General features: G+C 41.6%; 1 pseudogene; it reads right to left on the bottom strand.

Annotated features, from left to right (window-relative positions):
• LOC122646854 overlaps positions 1-19,188 on the bottom strand; it is a 43,898-nt pseudogene that overhangs the window by 24,667 nt on the left and 43 nt on the right.

Below are 19,188 nucleotides of genomic sequence, written 5' to 3'. Positions count from 1 at the left end.
ATTTGTGACACCTCCTGACAAATGATGTACAATCTGCTTCCATTGTTGTCCAATAATATCCCATCCTTAGAATTTTCTGGGCGAGCATCCTAGCATTCATGTGTGGTCCGTAGATCCCCTAGTGTATCTCCTCCATAGTCACTTGGGCTTGTTCTTCATCTATATACAACAATTGTATGCCATCATAAGACCTTTTATATAGTACATCCCCTTGGAGCATAAATTGTGTGGCATTCTTCCACAACTGCTTCTTTTCATCCATTGTGGAGTCCAAAGGATATTTTCTTTCTCTCATAAAATTGATGATGGGTGCAAACCATATCCTGCCATCGGCAATCAGAGCATTCACTGACTTTTCATATGCTAGTCCTCATCTCCTGTCTACAGGAATGGACGGATCTGGGTATCTGGTCTACATTCGACCATTGAAGCCTAAGTGGCTAAGGTGTCATCAAATCTATTGTTGAGTCTTGGCAAGTATATGAAGGTGATTTCTTCAAAACTCTTGATCAACCCTCCCAAGTGTTCCTATTAGGGTTTTAGCTTCTCATCCTTCGTCTTCCACCTCCCTTGGGTTTGAAAAATCACAATCAACGAATCCCCTTAAACCTTTAACTTCTTGATTTCTAATGTCATGGCAGTTTTAAGGCTGATCACACATGCTTCATATTTTACAATGTTGTTAGTGTATAGGAATTCTAGCCGAAATGCAAATGATAGATAGAGATCATCTGGGGTTATCAATAATATTCCTGCCCCGTATCCTCTCTGGTTGGTTGTGCCATCAAAGTACAATTGCCACCAGTCTTTACAACCTTCTTCTTCTACACATGCAAAATCTTCATCTGGGAATGAATCCTCTAATGGTCGGGAATCTACCTCGGTTGGGTGTGCAACTATATAGTCTGAGACTGCTCACCCTTTTATAGATTTTTGGTTGACATAGGTTATGTCAAATACTGACAAAAGCAGCAACCACTTGGCCATTCTTCCTGTTAGTGTTGGCTTCTCAAAGAGGTACTTGATTGGATCCATCTTTGAAATGAGTCGGATTGGTTGTAAAATCATGTATTTTCTCAGCCTCTTGGTTGTCCAAACCAATGCCATACATGTCTTTTCCAATGGGGTATAGCGAGTTTCATACTCCAGCAGATTTTTGCTTAAGTAGTAAACTGCGTGTTCATCCCCACTTTTCTGATCTTGTTGCGCCATCATTGATCTTATTGATGTTTCCCCAACAAATAGATATAATAACAAGGGTTTGGCCGATACCGGTAGAACAAGGATAGGTGGATTCATCAGGTACTCTTTTATTTTCACAAATGCCTCTTTGCATTTGTCATTCCATTCTTTTGGTTCTTCTTTCTTCAGGAGCTTAAAGATGGCTTCACATACTGCGATTAGGCAGGCTATGAACCATCTTATGTACTGGATCCGGCCCAAGAAGCCTCAAACCTCTTTCTTTGTTCTTGGTGTTTTCATCTCCCTGATGGTTGTTATTTTGTTTGGGTTTGCTTCTATCCGTCTTTCGCTAACAAGAAATTCTAGGAGTTTCCTTATTGTTGCTCCAAACACACACTTCTGAGGATTCAACTTCAACCTATACTCTTTGATTCTTTCGAAGAACTTTCTTAATGCCACAAAGTGCTCCTATTGAGTAACCGACTTGACAATCATGTCATCCATGTACACCTCTACCTCTTTATGTATCATGTCATGGAGAATAGCCGTTGCTGATCTTTGATATGTTGCCCTGGCATTTTTTAAGCCAAAGGGCATTACCTTGTAACAATAAGTTCCCCATATTGTGGTAAATGTTGTCTTCTCTCTGTCCTTCAGACATATGCTGATCTGATTGTAACTAGAGAATCTGTCCACGAATGATCATAGGGCATTCTTACTGTGTTGTCGACCAATATGTCAATGTGTGGCAAGAGAAAATCGTCCTTGGGGCTGACTTTATTGAGGTCCCGAAAATCAACACATGTTCTTACTTTCTCATCTTTTTTTGGGTGCAGGGACAATATTGGACAACCATTGAGGTTATTGTGTCACTTGTAAGAATCCCGCATTCCATTGCTTTATGACTTCTTCCCCGATCTTCTCGTTCCATTCAGGTCACATCCTTTTGGATTTTCGCTTGACGGGTCATGCATCTGGATAAGTAGGCAGTTGATGTTACACTGTCTCTGGATCTATACTGGGCATATCCTCATAAGACCAAGCGAACACTTCTTGGAACTCTTTTAACAGGGCTATCATTTGACCAACTTCCTCTTCATTGAGCGAGGAACCAATTTTAACCATTCGGGGGCATTGTTCTGTTCCTAAAGTTATGGGGCATACGTCTTCCCGGACAGATTGAGCTTTCCTTTGCCTCAATTGTTTTATTAAATGATGATGTTCAAGGATATCATCATCATCAGAAGAAGAGACATACTTGGAATCATTAATTTCATTTATGATAAAAGTAGGAGAACAAGCAGACTTATATTTCCTTCCTTGATTACAACAGACTCATTAACATACGTGACTAATTTGGAGCTGACCACTCCCTGAGACTCTATCTCCCTAAATCTTTCAAAGACACTGATCCAGTTTACAATTGGTTCTTGGGGGGGTGAATCAACAGATGAGGTTTTGGCCCTTTTTCATCCCCCGCAAAAATCATGGCTATCTTGAACATTCCCCGATGTCCAGTTCCTCTCCAGTTCCTCTCTAGTAGCTTTCAACTTCATCTATTCTATTTTGAGGGCGACCCAGTCGATGTCATCCTGAAAGAAGACTTCAATCCTTGCTGGAAACTTCCAACTTCATGATCGAACCAAGGTTTAATGTTTCCAAAGTAAGGGAAACTTCCCCCTTCCTTGATGAAGTATCTGTTTAAGGTCTTGAAATATGGAGACGGCCTCTTTATCTTGGAAGTGTTCGCCTTCTGACACTCTTGGCTTATCCCCTCAGGCTTGCTTCCTTTCTCTGGCGCTTTATACCCCAACCCACGATGGTTGCCATAGGCCGAAAAGTCAGGGAATTCTAGAATTTCTTGTTGATTTTTTCCTAATCCGAGCCTAGTGAAATATCCCATATATATTGTTCATCATCTTTAGGATTGTTTTGTTCCATACTGACTGATATCCAGATGGAATTATCTCCTTTGTTCCGGAGGTCACAACACTAATTGCCCAATCTCAAATCCTCCTAGCTGGACATCTGCCAGGGCTTCCCCATCTACTTTAATGTTTGCCAAGATGTGGACCATCTCTGGGTCGCCAAAGATAGTAATCATCTTTCCTTCATAGATGAATTTCAGCTTTTGATGCAGGCTTTAGTCTATTACCCATACAGAATGCAACCACAGTCATCCCAATAGCATATTGAACAATGCTTGAATGTCGATCACTTGACAATCTACAGTGAATTGAGCGGGCCCAATTCGGATGTTAGTAGTCAAAGTTCTCAAAATTTTCCTTCTTGTATTATGATATACTTGGATCGTCTGAGTAGAAGGCTTCATTTGGGTAAGATCCAGTCCTATGCAATTTGCAGCTTTGAGAGATATGACATTGAGGGTCAACCCATTGTCAATTAAAACTTGAGGGACTTGATTCCCATTGCACTCTATTGTGATGTGTAAAGCCTGATTATGATCCTTTCCTCCAGGTGGTAGATCATCCTCGAAGAAAGAGAGAGATTGTATTATGTAGGTAGCCCCCACAATGTGTGAGAGTTCCTCCGAATCCATTTCTATCGGCACCTGGACCTTGTTGGGTGCCTTCAAAACTGCTACCTGATGTAGCGGGGAGGTACTTTCTTCAATTGATTCAATACCTGATTTTCTGGTTCACACTTGATCTGGTTCTTGAGTAGAGCGGGTGCATAGGGCTTTTTGACAACCAATCCCTTATCCTTGAAATTTTTCCCACTCCAGGTCTTTGACACCTCAGACTCCTTTCCTTTTATGATGAGCTCCACACAACACAACTCTTCATCTTCTAGATCACTTTCAGTTATCACGAGGGCACCTACCATAGGACTCCTCCTTCTTAGATTAGCAGCCTCGCCTTTTGCTTTCAAAACAACTATCATTTTTCTGGTATTTTGCAGGATCTTGGATAAGGCTTCTTGTTTCTCATTGAGTTACCTGATAAACTGAGACTATTCCGGCTTCTGTCGACCGGTTAGCATCATCTGTTGGATCACCTCAAAGGTCTCGTTGGCTAATTTTTGCAAACTTATTACTTCAGATAGAGATCCAAAATGTCCTTCCTCTTGAGCATCTTCTAACGTCTCTTCATCACTGGAGATTACCGGATGAATTTTCTCCATGGGGTCTCTCACTTGTTCATCCATATTGATATTGTTGAGGTGGAACTAGTCGTGTGCTTGAATCCACTCGTGATATTCCCCACTTCCTCAGTCCGGGGATGCCGGAGGACTCTCATACAAATCTTTTTCTAAGGCGAACACCAATGTGACTGAGTCTTCTAATTTTGCCATGACTCAAGGCAATGGCCACTCATCAACTGGTGGGTGTTGTCATTGCAACGCCTTCTGATATCTTGCATTCGTAGGGGTTACTTCAAAAAGCATTTGATGAATCTTGTCCACACTCAGAGGATTCGTCTTGCTTTGAATGGAAGGGACCAAGCTCCCGATCCACAGATTTCTTCATACTTGTTGATAAGAGGCTCTATTTCAAATACTTCATTAGATACTTCACCACCAGTGTCTTTACTTATTGCTTCATTGTTTAGACTTTCGCTGGATGCTTCCTCATCTGAATGTTCACCGAGGGCCTCATCACTCAAATCATCTCCTTCTCCGCTGCTGTCAACAGGGTGGATTCCCTCTGTCGGGTCGAAGTATGGATCTCCAATGTTAATATTGCCGATCCAGGTCTCCCATTCTTCCACCATCTTCTGGGGACCAAAATATGGCCAGCTATCTAAGTATAACATGGGGTCTTGAGTAGGATTCCCAAACCAGGCCATGTTCCTCAGCTCATGCAATGTTCTTTGGAGAAATTCATCTTCTGCTGGTAATTCTATCTCTTCATATTGTGTCGCGAAGTGACTGTACACCATGTTTGGGAAATTAGAAGTAACTTTGTATAAGATGTCATGAGTTGTAGATATTAGCTCAAGGATGTCTTGCACTTGATAGAAGATGCTCCACTTATCCTTTTGACAAACCATACTCCTCTTGGATTTACCAGAGATCCTACTTCCTCGTTTTTGCTTCTCTCTTCGTCTTCTTGAGTGATAGGCCGGATGAGACCAGTTGGGTCTTCTTCATCATCATCCACTCCAATGTTGTTTATCCACTCTAAAGTTCTTATTGTAGATTCAACGAAGAACTTATCTTCAAAATGTGGCTCAACATCTTCTTCTCCACTGTCATCAGTACCTCCATCTATTTGGATTAGGAAAGTATCTCCAGATAGGATATGACCAATGGCTAATGCAAATAAGGTTCGGACCAGACTCGGTGTAACCTCTTCAATGATTCTAACGCTGCCTTTAGGTGGCTCTTCATCAATAGGTTGAATGTGAACTATTGGGTCAGTGAGGTCTCCTTCTCCTTCTGAGTCTCTGACATAAGCCATGTGACTCATATCATAATCTATAAACCCATATTTCCTCAATTGTGCATCGGGCCCGAGGTTTGTCTAACTTATTTTCTAGGAACTCGAGTTTTATCATCCAAGTGTCGGAGGCTAGGCCTTCTCCTCGGCCGCACCATTTTCCTCCTTCTCTGAACTTTCCATTGTAGTTTGTCCATGCATAATAAGCACACACCATCGTCCTTCTTGCTCTTCCCTTTCAAGCGTATCGGCTCCTGCCATGAAATGGTTTTAGCTGACTCTTTATCATTTCTTCTTTATACATTTCTTTCAAGAAGTTGCTAATGTTTGTTCTTGCTTCTGCAGGAAGATCCATCTACCACATGAGATGCACTCTATCCCTCCATACCCTTCTTAACTCTCTCAAAGGAGCCTTTATGGGTTAGATCAGAGAGGTAGGGTCTAAACCCATTGTCCCTTCTTCCAAAGCATTCACAGACCTAGTGGACGATCTTAGGGAGTGAGGTTCGTCTTCCTCGGACGGCTTGTAGAAGATTACAGGGCTATTTTCTTCATATGTCCTGGGATGGTAGAATGGTGAGTCAGGTCTGTCCAATTCTTGAGAGAACCCTTTTGAATGTGCCTCTATCATTGGAGGTTTGTTACCTTCTTCTTTCTTCTTCTCTTCTTTTTCTATTCGGGCTGCCAGGGTAGCCCTATAGACTCGAGCATTCATCGACTTTCGTTTCTGCCTCATTGGGTTGAACCAGAATAGTTGGATCCTTATAAAGAGCATCCTCTTGTAACTTGTTCACCCCATAGGTGGCAAAGAGTTAGTGGTCACGTTGGGTTGTTGACCCGTCTTCAATTCAATTTTCCTTGCATCGATTAGATCTTGTATACATTGCTTGATATGTATACACCTGTCAGTCTGATGGCCTTTTTTATTATGATAATAATAATACAACTCTGGCTTGTACTCTGGAGGTGGGTTAGCCACATCTATGTGTCATGGTAGCACGACATCCAACATCCCCTCTCTCTTTAGCTTAAAGAAGTGATGAGTGGGCGTCATGTTACCAAAAATGAATTACATGAGAAGGGCTTACTGTTCAGTCTGGATCACTAAAGGTGGAGTAGTTGTTCATGAAACTTGCTTTTCAGTGTACTGGACTATGGTGACGCATTCACTTCAGGGCCTTTCCCTCTTCCTCACTTATTATTCTTGCCAGAATAAGATCCGGAAGCCTCTTTAGTCAAAGTCTGGGCTTGCTTCCCCTTGAATAGCTTGTCCTTAATGCACTTTCCTATAGTTATGAGCGCTTCAAAGGTCTTGATGTGCTGGCAATAGATACGATTATGGTATTCTCCATATAGATTTTCCAGTATCATTTCTTGCTGCTCTGATTCATTCGGACGGTTCCACATCCTGGATGCCTTTTCATGGAATCTCATGATGAAGTTAGAAAATGCCTCATTGGGTCCTTGCCTTAGGGTTTCCAACTCACGCCGGGTAATGTCTAGGAGTATTGCTTGGTGAACGCCTTCATAATTATCAACCAATTTTGAGTTTGAGTTTGGTCCAGTTGAGTGAGCCATCTCAGAGCGGACCCTGCCAATGAATAAAGGAATGCATGACCCATTTGATTCTCTGTAAGATCCCATGCTTTGGCCACAGTAATAAAGATCTTTAAGTGAGCTTTAGGATTCCCAGTCCCGTCGAACTTATCAAGCTTCCATTTGAAATCTTCAGGTATTCTTTCTCCCGTAAAGAAAACCAAGTCATCTTCTAGTTTCTCAATAGACTTGCCTTTCATTGCCATTTCAAGCTTCTCAACCTTTTCCCTCATCTGTTTTTTCTTTCAGTTTCGGGTGGGTTTTAGGGAGCATTGATGGAAATACTCTTCTTCTATCATGATCCTGGGTTGCGCTCTAGATATTGTCGGGGTTATCCTAGGCTCTCAAAGAGTTGGTGGTGTATCCCCTCGGGATTGGCCTTTTATTGCCTGAACCATCTATGTGACTAACTACTTCATCTCTTTCATCCCTGTCCGCATGCTATCCATTTGTTGACTCCATGCCTCTTCCGATGGGTTGGCTTTTGACGGATCCATGGTGCTTGTAACGGGGGATGACCTTATTGGACTTTACCTCAGGGGCTAGAAGTTAGGGAAGGTGGACTGGAATTTCTATTGGACAAAGAAGGTGGAGTCTGACGAAGGTCGGCCCGAGTCAACCTGCCACCATGACTGTTCCATGCAGGTAATGGGGATCTTCTTTGTCGCGGAATTGTGTCTTGCAAACGCAAAAGGGAAAAAAAACTTTAGGACTCAAAGAGGGAGACAGTTTTTTTTTTAATTTTTTATATATTTTTATTTACACAATCAAATATACACATATATATATACAAGCATAATTGGTTAGCATGACAATTCACCTCTAACCTCTCAATTCCATTTTACTCAGGTAACCGATGGTGGGATTCGCATCAACATTCAAGATTATTCAAGGGCAACCCTTATGATCTTGCGAATTGATGTAATCTTGCCATAGATTCTTCGTCGTTCAACGGTTCTTGGAGATTAAATTCAAATTACCATAGAGAGGCCTAATTGAGGATCTCTCAGCGGTCTATCCATAGAGAGTATCTTCCATTGGGGGATGATTAGAGCTCCATCATTGTCGTATCATATTAGACAGTGTATCTCTCTTTAAGGGACAAGCGAGGCCACATTTTTTGATACATTGGTCCAAACAAATATATGACGTTTATTAAGGGACATCCGAAGGACGAATAGAGCTCTTTCCCTGATCGATAATCTACATTAGGAGGGGTACACTACTGAGAATCTGGCTTTCGGTCTCGAAAGGTTATAAGGTTAGTTTATGGCATATCCTAGTCATATACGGTCTAATTTCCTACGTGATGCATGCAATAGGTAGGCTACTAGGACAGAACAAGGTCACCCTTGACAAGACCGATATACCTATCGCTTTACGCGAGTCGTGGGTACATGGTTCTTTTGATATACCTAGGGAATAGGTCACATGATCTTAGAGCAATCAAACTAGTGCCCTTTTTGAGTATCAAAAGTACCCCACGGCATACTAGTGAATACCCTCGCTGGTAATGCTAAACCCGTAAAGTAAATATCAAGGGTTGTGGCTTCACTGCGAATTACCCATAACTACACATGGGGACCAATGACTAACCATGGAGCTAAATGTGTTCCCATGTCGTGTGTGTGTGCATGATAGTGGTGCAGGAAGTGGCTATCATCCAATCTTAGACTACTTAGTATGATGTGCCCCACATCCCCGGGGGTAGAGGCACAACAGGAAATACCCTTATTGTTTGATTTCACTTTGAATACGATGCATGATGCAGTTAGTACAAGAAAAGGGGTTATCCAAATATGTTATCATTCAAATTATTCACAAGGGAGAAAATTCTTATGTTTAACGGTAGCATCTAGTATTAAAAGCTTGACCATCATAGACCCCAGTGGAGTCGCCACTATGAGGATTCGTTCCCGCCATGCCGTAATGTGTGGAAGGTATTATTATCCTCCTCGATGGAGAGAGAAGTAAAGAGTCTTCTCAATGTCAATTATCAGGGGATGGGGGTCATGCAATCATATGAAGTGGAGTCGCCACATAGGGTTAGGGCCTAGGACCCAATTGGTGTAGCCCTGTAGAGGGCTATACGATTCCGTTTGGTTTGGTCAGAGATTCAGGATAAGTGGTCAGGTTACGAGAGTGGGAAGGTATTAGGCACCCACCTCGCCCAGGTAAACCAGTCTTTCTACTAGATGCTTGCTTTTGAATATTCTCCCTTTATAAATATCCTATACCCACATGCACGGCTATATAATGATGCACAAACTATTTAAATAAATTAAACTATGTTATATTAACTACTATGTACGCTACACAGAAATACTTAAGAGTCTACATCGTGCCAAAATTAATGGTTAACAATAGAAATATATATTTGTATGTTAAATTAATGCGATTACGAAAAATGCAAGATACAGGACGTCCCCCGGCTCAAATGGATACAAACGACTGACTTTATCCTCTGTCGGACAGAGTAACGGCATGCAAAATCAAATCAGAACAACTTTGACAAAATATGGGTGTCATGAGATTTTAGGAGTTGAATACCCAATTCTCGGACGAAATGGCTACGCCAAGAGGAGTTTCCAAGGATCGGGCAGAAATGGGTCAAAAAATTGGGTTCGGGTCACCTGATTTTGGACAAGGGGACAAGGCTCGAAGGCTCAAAACTGGGATGGGAGAAGGCCCCAAACAAGAGAGAGGAAAAAAGTAAAAAAATGGGATTTGGGAGCTCCCCTCTCTTTAAAACTAGAATGTGTAAAATGAGGGGGGGGACCCTCAATTTATAGGGAAAAATTGTCTTTGCAGCACTGCAGGGCACGTCAAGCCTTGTGTAGCGCTGTGTGGCAACGCTACACTAGGCCTACGGCGCTGTGTGGCGGTAATGCAAATCTACGCGGCATTGTGCACGTAGGGCCACACTGGGCTAGGGCACTGCTCGGCGGGGCCGCATGGGGTTACAGCACTGCAGACTAGCACGGCGCTACATGCGCGGTGTTGTGCCAGGCTATAATGTTGCATGCACGATGCTATAGACTAGTGTTGTGCACGTGGTGCATGCTCTGCAGGGGTCATAAGCGTGTCATGAATGTTTGTACGGGGTCTACATTTCTGCTTTTGCAGTGATCGGGGATGGGTTCTTGGGTACATTGTTAGTCATTCGCATCTAATTTTCGTCATTATCGGGGGTGACAAAATTCAGCGTCTACATACACATGATTTGTGTGTAGAAAAATTCTAGTACAAATTCTCACATGTGTTACTGCCTGTCGTGTTAACGAGAGATGCGTACCTATCACCAGTGACCCTTTGCCCTATGAGATCCTTATCATTACGGTGTTAGATTATGGGTTTTGGAGCACCAATGGTTGATTTCAATCGGACTATATATCGGTGTGTTGATTCGTGATGGCACATCGTGAACGAAAGAGATTCTTAACTTGAAATCCAATACCCTTGATTGGGGAATATCAGGAAGAGAGAATGATGTGATTAATCGAACTAGAATTTGGATCCAGTGGTGATTTTGTAAATTGTTTAAAAACTTGTTTTCAATTTATTAAATATATTAGTATATTATTTCAAACAATGTTTAATGTCATTTTTGGTTGTCCAATTGTGATCATGGGATCTCTGATCATGTACGATGGATTGGAGTGCAACAGTATTTAATTACATGCCCTATAGTCAATCGTGAGATATAGTTTAGTGGTGAGTTTATATGCTAATTAAAGAGTTTAATTATGCATGACATTTAATTGAGAAAATAAAATAAGTTGTTGGTATTTTAATTATAGTATTTTATTTGATAAAATATTGACTATAATTAAAGGGACCACCAAATTCCCTTGAAGATTCTACATCTTCCCTCTTTAGAAGCAAGTTGGATTAAAAGTCAAGTTATCTTTACCCATAGGTTTCTTTTTCACATTAGGAAAGGGAATAAGGGAATCAAATCTCAACCCTAAGGGATTGAGAAGTTATAAAAGCACACCACTGAGGGGGTTGATCGGCCAGCCATGCTTGGCCGAATTTTCTAGCTTCCCCCCCTTGGCCAAACTCTTCTCTATCTTTATCTCTTGTCTCTTGCTCTCTTTGAGTGTTGGTGTGTGGTTAGGGTTTTTGAAACTCTAGTTCATTTGTGAGTGATTGTGTTGTCGTTGTTTTGATTTTGAGGTTCAAGAGTTGAACTTCTTCAAATTCTATCATTGCTCAAGTATGAAAGAACTATTATCTGGAGGAGGAACTACACTTGCAGTTCTCAAATAACCTATTTCCTGTTTAATTTTGTTATGGGAAAAGATCTCAAGCTTGAATGCAGAGGTAAAATACCTGATCCGATTTTGCTACACATTAGGATAACCAGATAGGTGTTTAAATCCTAACAAGAGCGCTAAGAGGCATAGCCACTGCTAGAGATAAATCTAATGATGTCTTTTTCTGCCTAACTTTAGGATTTTTTTCCTTTCTTTTTGCTTATTATCTTGCCTTTTGATTGATTATTTGTGGGACAAACCAGGTTGAATGTGGGTACTCGGGTTAGTGTCTCCCAATGAAGAATGTCAATGACCATCAACAAGGTCTCGGTAGGATGGGCCTCCAAGAGGCTGATGTTGAGATGGGCCAAGATTGGAAGAGGCAAGGCTCAAATTTGAAGCTCGGTGAGATTTGTTAGAAGCAACTGGGTCAAAGGAAAGGCTCAAAATTTTCATTTGGTTTTGAAGTCAAAGAGCTGAGAATAGGAAGGTTTAGGGAACTAGTAAAGGCTTGGGTCAGAGAGGTTTCCAAAGTGTTAAGACATCAATGATATTCTGTTTAGTCCATTCATTCTGTCTACAATGTAGAGTTATATACAGGTATAAGGGAAGCCCTGGTCGGTGACTTGAGTATTACAATAGATGGAGTTTTGATGTATATGGTAATCCATATCACATGTGAGATTATAAAGAATAGAGATCTGGTAAATAAGGTAATCCATATCACATGTGAGACTTGAGGAAATTGAGTCCATATCATATCAAAAGTGTTGCCTAAGTAAGAAGATAGCGATCATGAGTGTCCATGAATCGGAGGATTCTCAATGTCTGTTGATACACCCCCTCAAGTGGAAGGTCAGTGGCAACAGATCTTCAACTTGTCCCACAAGAACTAGAAACGATTAGTTGATAATGCTTTGGTCATGATGTCAGCAATCCAATCAATGGTAGAGATGAATTGACCTAATAAGCACTTCTTGGCCACACGATTACGAACAAAGGGAAAGTTGTTTTCTACATGCTTAGTATGAGCGTGAAATACCGGATTGGCTAAGAGATATGTGGCCCCAATATTGTCACACTAGAGGATTGTAGGAGCCTTAACTGGAAACCCAATTTCATTGAAGAGAGATTCTAGTCAGATACATTCGGCCACCGCATCCGCCAAGGCCTTGTATTCGAACTCCATGTACGATCAAGCCATAATTTTTGGTTTCTTGGAGCCCCAAGAGACAAGATTCGGACCCAAAAATATTGCAAAACCATCGGTGGATTTTCAATCTTCGCCATCACTTGCCGAATCAACATCCGGAAATGCTTGGAGGCAAAAGTCCATAGTACGTTGTAGGAGGAGACTGTGATCACAAGTCTGTTTGAGGTAGCGTAAGATTTAACCATCACCCAATGATCCTTAGTAGGGGCATGCATAAACTAACAAACTGGATTAACAGCGAAGGAAACATCAGGCCAGGTGAGGGTTACATACAACAGAGCCCCAACAATAGAGCGATACTTAGTGGCATTAGTGAATAGGGCACCCTATGAATTAGGGGGTTTGGTCATGGTAGCCATCAACGTAAGAAAGCCTTGCAATCAACCATACCCGACCAAGTGAGAAGATCACTAATGTAACGTGACTAGGAGAATAATAACCCCTAGGGATGAGGAACTACCTCAATGCCTAAAAGGAAATGCAGGGGACCTAAGTCCTTTATCGAAAATTCCTTTGCAAGAGAAGAGAGTAAGGCTGTCACCTGAGCAAAGTTGTAGCCAGTAATTAGAATATCGCCAACATGTATGAGAGCATAAATCAAGACACCACTGCTCTTGTAAATGAACAGAGATAGGTCGATCCTGGAAGTAAGAAACTCATTTTGAACCAGGAAGTTAGTGAGCCGTTAAAACCTTGCGCGAGGCGCTTGCTTAAGACCATATAAATAATGATGAAATCGGAACACATGATGAGGATGATTGAGATCACTAAAGCCAGGGGCTGATTCATATAGTCCTCCTCAATCAGATGACCATGGAGAAAAGCATTGTGGATATTGAGCTGGTGAATGGTCCAACCATGACCAACAACAAGTGAAAGCATTGTTCTAATCGTGTTCGATTTGGCCACAGGGTTGAAAATCTTAGTATAGTAAATGTTGTCCTGTTGGTGAAAACTCTTGGCCACTAGACAGGCTTTGTAGCTCTCAAGAATACCATCGGCCTTACGCTTAATATAGTACACCCACTTGCAACTCACTAGGTTTATGCTAGGGTGAAGCGGTACTAGGGACCATGTAACATTGTGAACCAATGCATTAAACTCTTCAAACATGGCAATGTGAGGACAATGACATGGTGGGGGATCGCCATGTGTCCTTAACCTCATCACTCTTTAGGGGTAAAGAGAGAGGGGTGAAAATGCATGTAGGAGTCGCCACCTAGAGGAGGGTCTAGCACCTAAAGTTGTAAATATATGACTCTCATGAATATGCCCTTCTAGGGATAAATGGTCCATTGGTTTGGGTATGAGTCAAGTTATAGTTCGGGAAAGGTATTAGACACCCCAATCTGCCCAGACTTGCTGGTCTTTCTATTGCTTGGTAGGGTAGGGTTATAGCATGCTTTTAAGGAGGTATTGTAAAATATAAAACTAAAGAAAAATGAAGATTAAAGGTACTAGTGAAGGTGAGATGACATAACTAGAGGTTCAGCTGCAAGACAAGGGTTGGTATGCAAGAAAGTAAAACAAAACCTATGATATGGAAAGCATACTGATAGCGACAACGGTGAGATGGAACTGAGCATGAAGAGCATGAGATGCATGGTGGAATAAAGGAGATGATGAAAATACTCTAAGGAAATTAAGTCTTGAACTACATACATGCTATGGGTTAAATTAAGATAAAGGAACATAGAGACTAGATATACATAGCCCAATGACAAATATACAAGAATAAAACCAAGGATGCATGGAAGCATGTAGACTTATAGCATGGTCAAAATAAGGGAAGTCTAAGACTACACGGGATGGGGATCATAGATTGATGCATGCATGTGGAATACAACAAGAGAGGGAGATGTGTAATCACCTCCTAAAGAGATGGGATCACACTCAACCGGATATTCAAAATTGAAGGAGATGATAAAAACTTGATTAAAATTTGATTAAAATGCAAAGGGGGCTTACCTAGTTGGATGTAGATAAAAAAATAGAGGTGTGGGGATTTCCCTTTTGTGACTCGGGAGATTTGTACGTGGAGCAAGTATCACCTCTTTTGATGGCTTATCTTGTCTCCTTGTAAGCAACACTTCGTTGTCAAGCACCAAAATCACCGGGTAGATGACTCTTAGGTTATGATCTTGAAGTTTTAAGTGTAGGAACTTAAGTGGCAATGGCTATGAAGGCAATGGGCTAAGGCCAAGTGGAGGACCAAAGACCAAGGGGTCAAGACAAAGAACAATTGAACAATTGAGTAGGGACCTCAACTAGAGTAAATCAGCAAGGATCCTTTTCAACGTGAGAGGAGTTGTATTTATAGATGTAGAAGGATGTGGCTCCCAAATTCGTGTATGATGCTGGTTTGATCCAGATCGTTGAAAAGGGTTATCTTTGCATCAACGGTAGATGTTTGGTCCAGGTTATGGCCAATTGGGTATGGGCATGTTATTTGTTACCAAAATATGGGTTTCTTGGGACCTAAGGAAGCCAAAATACGCATCCAAGTTTCCAAAATTGGGCTTGGTCGTGAAAGGAATCGAGATCAAAGCTAAACATGGCAAGTTTGGGCTTCTCGAATTTATACAAATTCGACATTGAACTGGGGTTGAGTCAACATCAAGGAGGGGTTAGGTTGACATCGAGTGGCTATCGATGAACAGTACTAGATATCGAAGGGAATGGCTCGGATGTCGGTGTAAATTTTTTGAATGTCGAGGTAAGTTAGACAGTAGGAATGCTCTGCTCAACAGTGAGAGGAGATGTCTAACTAATGATGGAAGGTGGGTTTGATGTCGACTCGGGGTCTCTGAGTGTCGACCTAGACTTCGGTGTCGACAGGAAGAAATTGGGATGTTTGGGCCAAATTCTGTGTTGGGCCAGGCTTGTTCTAAGGGGTCTGGATCAGGGCTAGCCTTTCTAGTGGATCTTGGAGGGCTTAGAGACTCTAATTTTGGGCTCTGGTAAGGGGATTGTCGATCGATAAATGGAGTTGGAAAGTGCACACTGACGCTACATCCACAAAATACAAGGGCTCTACGCCTTGGAGGGTGCTCATCATTGTCATGAGAAACCTCTAGAGGAAAAGACAAAATGAGGTATCTAAAGAAGTGATGTGGGCTTGAAGCATAGAGGGGCAGCAGTAAGGACAGGCCAGTGGCGACTTTTTTTTTGAAATGAAGATAATGGTTCGACTGAGAAAAGATGGGCTTGACACAGGTTTTAGGTTGTTTGAGAAGTGGATGTTGGATCACCATATTTAAGGCTTTAGACAGGATAGAGCATCAGGCAGACTACTGATGACAACAGTGGAGACAACAACGCAATAGAGTTGTGCAAGACTGAGATCCGTGCAGGGGCAGGGACTAGTACCATGCAAAACTCGGATCCCTGTAGGATGGTGGTGCAACTCTAAAGAAGCATGGCCGATAATGGCAACAGACGAACAGGCGATCCCAAACAGGGATGGCAGTAAGACTGCTCTATGGAAGCAGAGCTTTGATGAGGATTCAAGACGACGAAGATGATCCCAAATAGGGATGGCAGCAAGACTGCTCTATGAAAGCAGAGTTTTGATGACACGATGATGGAAAGACGGATCCCAAACACGGAATCCCAATCAAGAAAAATCCCATACAGGGATTCAAAGGACAAACAGTCAGTGGGCGGATGCCAAACAGGGATGGCATCAAGACAAGACAAATCCCAAATTGGGACTCAATGGATAGTCGATGGGCTGGACGATGGTAATACACGATGGGTTGAAGGCTGGTAGTGACAGGTGATATGGGGGAAGTGCTTGGTGGACGAGACCATACATGGAAAGAGAAAATGGTTGAGACGACAACGAAGATGGAAGTGGCAGTGAGGGGCTTGAAGATGGTTGAGACAATAGCTAAGGTAGAAGGCGCAGAGTGGGGCTGGAGCTCTCCACATGCAGAGGGTAACCATGGCTCTGATACCATGTTAGAATGTGTAAAACTCAGCGAAGTTCATTCATTATAGTGTAGGGTATATATACAAGAGTTCAGTATAAGAGATAATAAATAACTCTATACAAAAGTCAAAGTCGATGCCTAACAACCATATACACTAATATTGAGTTGGTCCTACCATATACATTAACAATAAGAATGGCGCCACCTGTTGTTGCCAAACCAAAAAATTGGTTGGGGTTAGTTTGATTGGGAGGATGTGAGACGGCAATAGAGGGAGATAATGGAGCTGTAGGTGTGGTGGTGGAGGGGAGTGAAGACTCGGTAGCCATTGGAGATGAATCCGGATCAACTACCCACATGGGGACGGGTGGGGACAGATCTGACCCCTCCATGGGGCATGGGGGACCCAAAAAGTGTGGAGAGCACCGACTAGGGAGGATTGTGAAGCTCCTTGGAGCCACACAAAAAAAACAAAACAAAAACAATAAGTTCTATGATAAGACGTTAATGATATCACATGTGACACTTGAGTGACTTGAGTCCATATCATATCAAAAGTATCGCCTAGATATAGGGGTGTCAAACGGTCGGGTTGGCTTGGTTTTAGTTGGGCTGAATCGGATTACGGTCTCGGAATTGTGAGACCAAAACCAAACCGTTAAGAAACTTCGTTTTGGTCGGTTTCGGTTTATTTCGATTTTTTAATATTGGTTTAGATTGGTTTGCTTTCGAGTTTGAGCCACAATGAAATCTTAAATTCATAATTTGTAGTGAAGAAAGATTCGGTAAAAACACTTCAATTCACCTTCCCAAGTAAAAAATATATATATATAAAACCAAAAATAAGAAAATTGATTTGATATGTTCATGTTGTAATCCAAACAAAGAAGAATAAATTATATAGGGAAGAACATCAAATCATATAGTTATTTATCATTAATTGTAAGGGGAAGATAATTAAAAATGAAATCAATGAATAGTCACAAGAAGATAATTAATATTGAAATCACAAAAAGAACCCTACTATCAAATCATTTTTTGATAATCAACTAATTTTGTATAGTAAACAATTCAATGGACGAAGCATGGTTACAAATCAAATTTTTTTTTTTTTCATAACCTCATACTCATTGATTTGTAATAATTCCCCTTACAACCAGAAAATTGCTCACTAATATCAATGGATAATCAATCCACCTATTCATAAGCTTATACTCAATGATTGTTTTATCGGTTTCATTTGGTTCGATTTTCGGTTTGTTATCGGTCGGTCCGGTGCGGTCCGATTTTCAACTGGTCTTGCAATAACCCAGTCCAAAATCAATCCATTATTCGGTTTGGTTCGGTCTGGTCCAAGTTTTTCGATCGGCTTCAATCGATCTTAACAGTTCGGGCTAGGTTTCGACACCCCTTACCTAGATACCAATCTTTAGTCTTTATAAAGAAGAAGTTTGTTGATATCGGTTGTTAACGAAAATGGTTGGTTTGAGGGTGACAGACTCTTAAAAAGAAGTACCACTTTTTTTTTGATAAACAAAGGAAGTACCGGGAAAGTCGGGAGACAGTAAGGATTAGATCAAATGGGCGATAAAAGTATGTGATAGATAGTTATCTATCTGGATTGTATATTTTTATGCCTTTTGCTTATGAAGAGCACCAAAAGAAACAATAGGTCTTACTATTCCTATATGTTCCATTAGTAAGATTCCCTTGCTATTTCCAAGGGACCCTCCATGTGCCCTTTATTAGTAAGGGGCAAGCACTTGGGCAGAGTAAGGCTGATTGTAGAGCACCGTGCGCTACACTCTACAATTGGGGAAGGATGGTGGTCCCCAGTATATAGAGACAAAGATATGCAGGTCAGTAAAGGGGTGTGGAAGGTAGCAGGGTCTGCAACAGGGTGGCCAATGTCAGTTAGGGGTTTGGAGGCCTTACGAAACGCACCATAGATGTTAATTCTTTACCAAAAAAAAAATTTCTCTACTCTACTACTTTTTCAATAAAGAATGCGTTTAATTAAGATTTACTAAAACTCAAACCTGCAACACAAGGAGAGGATAGGACGAGAGGTCGCCTGAATAATCAACCGCCGGAATAAGCCGTTTGAGCTCCATTGTCCCCGGCAAATCTCCAAAATTATCGATATCGGAACTGGTTTCAGCCTCGACAAACAACACACCCTCACCGTTACAGTTGATCTCTTCACGGCCATTCTCATCTCTCCTTAACCTCCCTGCCAAGGGGTAGAACGGCACAAGAGCCTTGCTCAATGCCTCCTTCAAGACATTGGCGTCGAAGAAGTTTGAAGAACCGTTCGTCCTGTAGAAATAAACGCTAGGAGTATGCATTCTCGATACCAGCAGATCGAGGCTGGAGTTCCATAGCCCCCTCTGTGGTGTAAACTGCGCAGGGCGCACCATAGTCGACTTCTTCACCACTATTATCATCTTGCTAACTGCACCCACAAGAGCAAGAAAGATCAATTAATAATTTTTTTTCTTGTGGAACTTAAAATTGTCAGATTCTCTGCCTCTTTGGCAAAACACAATAATAGAATAGAATGTCGTCCAATTATTGAGCTTCAATGAGAACCCAGGACAG

This window comes from Telopea speciosissima, chromosome 11, assembly GCF_018873765.1.
Source record: "Telopea speciosissima isolate NSW1024214 ecotype Mountain lineage chromosome 11, Tspe_v1, whole genome shotgun sequence".
Classification (NCBI taxonomy): domain Eukaryota; kingdom Viridiplantae; phylum Streptophyta; class Magnoliopsida; order Proteales; family Proteaceae; genus Telopea; species Telopea speciosissima.
Note: the sequence above shows the minus strand (reverse complement) of the source record. Positions and strands in the feature narration are given on the sequence as shown.